Below are 7,212 nucleotides of genomic sequence, written 5' to 3'. Positions count from 1 at the left end.
GAGGATCTCTTGATCCCAGAGGTTGAGGCTGCAGTGAGCCATAATCACACCACTGTACTCTAGCCTGGGCGACAGAGTAAAACCCTGTCTCAAAACAAAAACAACAACAAAAAGAAAGATTTCCAAGTGCCAGCTTTCTTTTTTTTTTTTTTTCTTTTTTTTTTTTTTTTTTTTTTGAGACAGAGTTTTGCTCTTGTTGCCCAGGCTGGAGTGCAATGGTGCGATCTCAGCTCACCGCAACCTCCACCTCCCAGGTTCAAGCAATTCTCCTGCCTCAGCCTCCCGAGTAGCTGGGATTACAGGCATACGCCACCACGCCCAGCTAATTTTGTATTTTTAGTAGAGACAGGGTTTCTCCATGTTGGTCAGGCTGATCTCGAACTCCCGACCTCAGGTGATTCGCCCACCTCGGCCTCCCAAAGTCCTGGGATTACAGGCATGAGCCACCATGCCTGGCCTCAAGTGCCAGCTTTCTTGTTGCACTGAGCTCTCCTGTCCCAGGAAGGCTTCTGCCACCTGGGCTGTCCTTAGGGACCCCACGGGGCTAGGGCAGGAAGAGTGAAGAGAAAGGCAGAACTGAGCAGAGGACCCTGGTCCCTTTATAAGAAGCCTTCAGCCCTGCAGCCACCCAGGACTGCTTCCTGTTTCCTTTTTTATTCATTTATTCATTCAATAAGCATTCGTTGAGCACCTACTGTGCACCCAGCTCTGGAGATTCAAGTGTAATTAAATAAGACCAGCATGTGTTTTAGCAAAACAGGGGAACCCAAGGAACAATTGTGAAAAACATCATGCAGGAAATAAACAAGATGGTAGAAAAGTAAGGTTGAGGGAGATTCTTTATCTAGGATGGTCAGGGAAGGACTCTGACGGGAGGTGACATTTGGCTGAAGGCTGGAGGTAGGGGAGCCAGCCTTGTGAAGAGCAGGGGTTAGAGTGATTCGGCAGTGGGAACAGCACGTGCAAAGGCCCTGAGGCTGGCAGCGTCACACTAAAGGGGCTGGAGAAACTCAGAGAGAGCTGTACAGGCCAAGGAAGGTATTCAACAGGAGGCCTCTGGAGGGTGTTACACAGGGTCCTAACCAGATGCCTCTCCACTGCCTTCCTCTGCCCCTGAGCTCAGGTACATAAGGCCACCACATAAGTAGGACCTCACACACATCCGTCCCCCTCATGTAGGATCATGGCTCTTCTGCCCAGAAACTGCACCCCCTTCCTTCCTCCCAAATGAAAGCCCTAGCTTCACCTCTCTGGTGCCCGAAGTGCCCCTTCTTATTTAGGTTCCCCTTTCTATCCCACCAGGAGACACTGGGGGAAAGAATACTGCCCTGAGTTCTAATCTGCTTCCACCACCAGTTCATTTACACCTTCCGACAAGCGAGTTCAGGCCCATCGAGGCCTCGGTTTCCCATCTTCATTATAGACCTGCCAGAGAGGAACGTGCTGGTCCCAATCCTGCTCTTCTTGGGGATGACCTTTCTCAGCCACAAGATAGAGCCATCCCTTCCCTTCCCCCGACCATGTGCGCACATGCGCGCGCGCACACGCACAGACACACACACGCACACACACCCCCTGCTCTCTCCTCTCCAGCCGTGACCCTGCCCTGCTCTCCCCAAAGCCTCCTGTGTGGTCTGCCCCCTCTCCTACCTCCCACCCCAGAACCTTGAGATCTGCCTCCTGGCAGCCTCTGCTGGTCCCCCTTTTACCCCCTCCCTGCCCACCTGCCACTTAGGATTGCACCGACCCTCCTGTCCTCTGCCAGTGTCCCAGGGCTGCTGACTGCAGACAGTGCAACTGGAGGCTGGCCCTTCCCTGGCCTGCAGGGCCTTCCCCACTCATTAGAGCCCTAAGAATATCCCCGTGGAGGGGTTTACAAGGCCCATTTGCATTCTTTTTTTTTTTTTTTTTTTTGAGACGGAGTCTCGCTCTGTCGCCCAGGCTGGAGTGCAGTGGCACGTTGTCAGCTCCCTGCAGCCTCCGCCTTCCAGGTTCAAGCGATTCTCCTGCCTCAGCCTCCCGAGTAGCTGGGAATACAGGTACGCACCGTCACACCCAGCTAATTTTTGTATTTTTAATGGAGACGGGGTTTCACCATGTTGGCCGGGATAGTCTTGATCTCCTGACCTCGTGATCCACCCACCTCGGCCTCCCAAAGTGCTGGGATTACAGGCGTGAGCCACTGTGCCCTGCCCCATTTGCATTCTTAAGACAACCTCCACTCCCAGCCCCAACCCTAAAAATAAGAAACTGTCTCAAAGTTGTTAAGGCCCCAGTTTACATTGTAACATAAATCCCTGTGGGCCTGGGCCTGGGCTGTAGGAATCACCCGCCCCTAAACTCTCCTCTCTTTTAGAGGCAGGTTTCTGTTTCCACCACAGCCCCTCCCTCGTTGTGAGGCGCTGGGGCTGCCCAGATCTGGTCCTGCGGGCCTTGTGTCCAGAACAGACCTCGGAGGGGTTTTGGGAGTGGGGGTGGTCACAGATTCTGGGAGCTCAAGTTCTGTGCTGGCCTGGCCTGACCCCTCACAGGGCCGGCGGCCGCGGCCGAGCGGACCAGGGTCACAGAGCAGTCACATGTCACTTTGAATGAGAAGTTTTGAACTGTGGCTGAGAAATGAAGTTGGAAAACAGCTCAGCCAAAGGCAACTGGAGTTTTTTTTTTTTTTTTTTTTGGCGGGGGGGGGAAATCCTCTATTGTCCGACTAGCCTTCCATGATGCTGGAAAATTGAATTTATTTCCTGGGCAGTCTGGTCTAATTTCCCCTGGGTGGGGTGGAGGCTGAGCTCCCCTCCCTGCTGCTCCAACTTAGAAGTTTCTGGTTCTGCTCAAGAGACCAGGACCCAGGAGGGAAGCAGAGACCCTGAGCTTTGGCCTTGCCAGGCAGCCCCTGCTCCCCGTCATCCTGCCTCGGGAAGCCCCCATCCCAACCCTTGCAAGTAGGGGAGGCTGTTTCAAGAACTTGGAGATTCCTCATCATTCTCACTCTCCCAGCAGCCTGGGTCTGCTGGGCGGCTCTCTGGGCTTGTCACCCACCCACCCTGGCTATCTACTTGTGCCCTCTGTCTCCTGGACTCCCCGCCTCTGTCTCAAGGCTCTCCAGGGCAAGCTGACCGAGGGACAGCTGCAAAACAATTGTGCTGGGGAGCCATTTGCAGCCGGGTAGCTGCCAGGCCTGAAATGATGGGAACCCTGGGCCCTAGCCCAGCCCCAGCCCTTCCACTCGAGGCCCAGTGCAGGAACCTCTCTGTCTGCCAAGACCAAGGAAGCCGAGGCGAAGGAAGTGACCTTGAGGCTACTCCAGGAGACCAGGGGTCAGGCATGGTCAGCCCCCACTTGACAATCTGCAGCTGAGCTGAGCTCTGAGAATGGGAGGCAGGGCAGGGAGGCGAAGGCAGTGGGTACTGCTCCTAGAGGATGGCATCAGGCAAGGTAGCAAACTGCCCACCCACGCCTCAGTGAGAGGCTGTCCACAGCTGGCCACCCTCTGTGGGCTAATAGAAAGGTTTCCAGGCCACAAGAGAGACGGAGAAGGGAAGAAGGGCTCTCCCCCCCAGCCCCTGCGAAGAGGAACCCCACACACACCTCCACCACTTGCCCTTGGTCTACCCCCACCTCCTCTCCTGGGGGAGGACACGGAGTGAGTAGACAGCTTAGGCCTCCAGCCGCAGCAGACCCATCTGGTTCCAATCAGGAGAACAGGTTCCCAGATCATAGAGGACACATGGGGAGGGAGGCCACAGACAACGAGCAGCCCGCCCTTGCTGCAGGACCCCCAAGCCCCTCCCCGAGTGCAGCCCCTGTCGCATTTGGTCTCCTTTCACCCTCCAGATGGGCCTCACACACAGCCACCGGAGGGCCACGTGGGGCAGGGAAACCTTAGGGGGTGCAGACCTCCCTTTCCTACCCAATCGTCTGACCACAGACCCAGACTTCTGTCCATAGTTAGACATTCAACCCACAGAAGAAAGAAGGAAAGGGAAGGAAAGAAAGGGGCTAGAGGGAGGAAGAAGGGCTGCCAACATAAAAAGAGCAAGCGAAGCTTCTAAAAGCCATCAGATCCCAGCTGGATCTTGTTATAAATGAGGAAACTGAAGTCCAGAGAAGGAAGTCTAACAGAACTTAGTGAGCTCAGCCCCAAGCCTGTTCATGCATCATGCCCATATAACGGTCTCCACAACTCTAGATAGGAATTACTATTCCCATTTGACAGATGGGAAAACGGAGGCTCACAGGAGCAAAAGGTCTTACCTGCCCAACCTCAGCTGGTCAGCAGCCAGATCTGCCTGATTCCAGAGTCTGGGCTCCAGGCCGCCCACCAGAAGTGATGGCCGCCTCGACAGCCCAAACCCCAGGGCCATTTTCCCTTCCCCACTGTCTCCAGACTTTGACCAGGTGGGAATCTAGTTCTGGAGAAGTCTGCCCTCCCCATCCAGGGTCTGCCTTTGTTCTCACCCCTTATCCATGCAGCCCCAACCTCAACCTCTGTCTTCAGGCCCAAGGTCAAAGGACACAAGCGTGAGGGAAAAAAGCAGCCTCTCTAGTTATGGCTTAGTGCCAGAGTTTTAATCCTGGCTCTGAACGACCTTGGTGTCTGGGCCTTGACTTCCCCATCAGTAAATGTACTGGGTTCTCTAAAACTCGGTTGAACAGTGATTCTGTGATTCCCCAACCCTCTATTCCTATCCTCCTGAACAAACCTAGAAGCTTCCCCTTGGCTTGGGTGGTCTTCAGAAAAAGGGTTCTGACCCCAATTTCAGAATTTAGAGCTGGCAAGGGGACCAAGAGAAGGAGGGGACCCAGCCAGCCATGGAAGCCGCTAATCTCCATCTTTCCCTGGGGGACTGTACTGCCGCCTCCACTGAAAGCAATTTGTCATGCCCTGAATTAAGTGATTCCAACAAGGGTTTAATTTCAGTTTAATGGCTCTGTTTTTATGTGTAATTAAATACTATTGCATAGCAAAAATATGTTGTTTGCACTTTAGAGACTGTGTAAGGGCCTAGGAAGCCAATCCCACCGAGTTGCTGCTCCCAGGCTCCACCAGCGCCTCCCCCAGTTTGGCTGGAATTGTCCAGGTAGAAGGGAGGGGGGCTGGGGACCTAAGGAAAAGAGGTTGGGGGGTGGGGGTGAGGGGAGGGGTGGTCCTGGTGGCGCCTGCTCACTCAGTAGAGCATGTTTCTAATTATCTGCAGCTACTCCCTCCACGTATACTCCCTGACCCCACCCTCCCCAATCCTGGAGCTTCAGACATAAGAGGGGACAGGTCACTCTGGAAGTGAGGATCTAATTAGACCCTTGGTTGGCTGCAGCAGTGTCTGCTCCTCCACGAGTGTGCCCAAAAGTCTGCCCCACGGTCCTGACCCAACATCCCAGGGGCCAGCCTGCCTCCCAGCTCCATTCCACCACATCACCTTGACTTTCTCTTTCGAGGTCAGAGAGGCCTGGAATACAGGGGGAACCTCTGTCAGGGAACGTCTCAGGCCATTTACCATACAGCCACATAACAGACCCCCACACTGGGAAAGAAGAGTGAGCAGTCGCCCCAAATCCTGCATGCCTCATAACATTCCTGGAGCAGCTTGGTGGCAAATGTGGCTCAGGGTACAGTGGGGTTAGGACAACCAGCCTTTTCCTGGAAAGAGGTGGGAGTCGGCAGTGGCTGGAACTTCAGGGCCTGAAGAGCAAGCAGGGCCCGGAGGCTTGGCCAGCTCTCCAGAGATTCCCCAACCTGAATCCAAGGCTGGAATCAGTTCAAGTCTCCATTTTTCCTCCCTACTCCCACCCCACCTTCTTGCCAGTGGAAAACCCAGCCCCCAACCCCCAGCCGACATCAGGGCTTGATCTCTACTAGTGAGCTGGGAAATGGAAACCAAATGCTTGATGTAGATCAGCTAGGGGTTGCTGGCAGGCGGGATGTCCCATCCCCTGCTCCAAGTCAGTGGGAGGGAATGACATGTCTCCAGGAGGCAGGGCAGAGCACTCAAGGACTTCAGTTCTCAAGTCCATCCAAGTTTAGTGGTGCCACCAGGACCTCCCTCCCACATCTCCCAGAGGTGCTGACACCCCTGTGGCAACTAGAGAGACCATTTGGGTATTCCCACCATTTCAAGGGTGGGAGGGCCTAGCTGCAAACACGAAGCTGCTTCTATTTGCTTTTTGGTACTTAGGACCTGGCTCCAGGATCCTGTGGACACGAAGCCTGGACAGGGCAGTGTTTCTGCGGGATGTGAAAGTCCTCTCCCAAAAGTACATGTTCACTCTCTAGTGGCAGACATCTCCCCACAAACCCTGAGGCGGGATCACCTAATGAGCGAGAGTCCAGTCATCCACAGCCAGGAGGGACATGTGTGCTCCGTGAATGTCTCACTCCCTCTCTCCTCACATCGCACACATATTCACATGCCACATATACACACCACACAAATGCACATGCCACATATACACACTACACAAATGGCACACCTTGCCTTCACACATCAAACAGGCATGCATACCACCAAAAAGCCCATACACTCACGTTTCAGGTGTCACTGCGTCGTACTCACTTACATGCATGCACACACCCATACTCCACAAATGCATGTATGTCACGAAGGTACACCCAGGACATGCACACAGCTACTTCCAAGCCGACTTGGCTTTTTTGGGAGGCCCATGAAAGAAAAAGGACCTCCTACCACCACTGCCAAGGGTGCAAGGCTAGAGCATCGGGAAGGGGACTAGAGACAAGGGGGGTTGAAAAAGATGCCTTAGGGAAAGAGATACTTTCCCTAAACTTGAAACCTAAAACTTAATCTTCAGCCTACACCACCTCCCATCTCCACAGGCCTTGGCCTGGGCTCCAGAAGGAGGGGACTCTGTGAAGAGTGGCTGGGGCTGAGGGGGCAACCCTCAACGCCACTTTGTTCTTTATCTCCTGCTGCTGGCAGCCGCCGTGGTGCCTCAGGGAGACCAGATGGCTGCAGGACTTTGCTGCTGGGGCAGAGCTAGAGAGACAGAACTGCAGACCCAGCCTCAAGATGCAGACCGGACAGGTGCCAACAAAGTCGGGGCCCAGTGAAATCAGAAGCCTGGGAGCGCCTCTGGAGCTGGGGAGGGGGCTGCGAATCCAGGACACAGCTAGACAAGAGGGAGCCCACGCAGTGGGCGGCAGGCTCAATGCAGCGTCTCCAGACTGCCTGCAACCTCCTGGAAAAAGGCCTCCACCGA

This window comes from Pongo pygmaeus, chromosome 19 (assembly GCF_028885625.2).
Source record: "Pongo pygmaeus isolate AG05252 chromosome 19, NHGRI_mPonPyg2-v2.0_pri, whole genome shotgun sequence".
Lineage (NCBI taxonomy): Eukaryota > Metazoa > Chordata > Mammalia > Primates > Hominidae > Pongo > Pongo pygmaeus.
This window is presented reverse-complemented; position numbering follows the sequence as displayed.